A 661-nucleotide genomic window follows, 5' to 3' on the forward strand; every position below is an offset into this window, starting at 1 on the left:
GTCGATGGGGTTGTTTGCTCACTGCTTCTTTCTCCTGCCTCCTCCTCCCCACAAGTCCCTCTGAAACTGTCAGTCCATTGTTTTCTCCTTGGACTTGCTTCCCATGGCTATCTTATATAGGTAGGCAAAACAACAACAATGGAGACAAAACAAAAAGAAAAAAAAAGATTGAATAAAAAGAGAAAAACAAACAATAAACTAACAAAAAATGTCAAAATGCTCTTTTCTCTTCACAAGTAATTTTATTGGGGGCTCCTACAGCTCTTATCACAATCCATATATACATCCACGTGTCAAGCACATTTGTACATTTGTTGCCATCAGCATTTTCAAAACATTTTCTTTTACTTGAGCCCTTGGTATTGGTTCTTCATGGTTTTCTCCTGTCTTCCTCCCTCTCTCATGAACCCTTGATAATTTATAAATTCTTATTACTTTCTCATGTCTTACACTGACCAATGTCTCCCTTCACCCACGTTTCTGGTGACCGGCCTCCTGGGAGGGGGTTCTGTGTGGATCCTTGTGATTGGTTCTTTTCAGCGTTCAGCTCAATTCTCTTTGCTTTGACCTCCCTGCCCAGCGTCTCTCCCGATGGGATAAGAGCGACTAGGATGGCTCCAGGCTTCTGTCTTATCAGCCCAACAACTCTCCAAGGGGACTC

This window comes from Tenrec ecaudatus, chromosome 2, assembly GCF_050624435.1.
Source record: "Tenrec ecaudatus isolate mTenEca1 chromosome 2, mTenEca1.hap1, whole genome shotgun sequence".
Classification (NCBI taxonomy): Eukaryota; Metazoa; Chordata; class Mammalia; order Afrosoricida; family Tenrecidae; genus Tenrec; species Tenrec ecaudatus.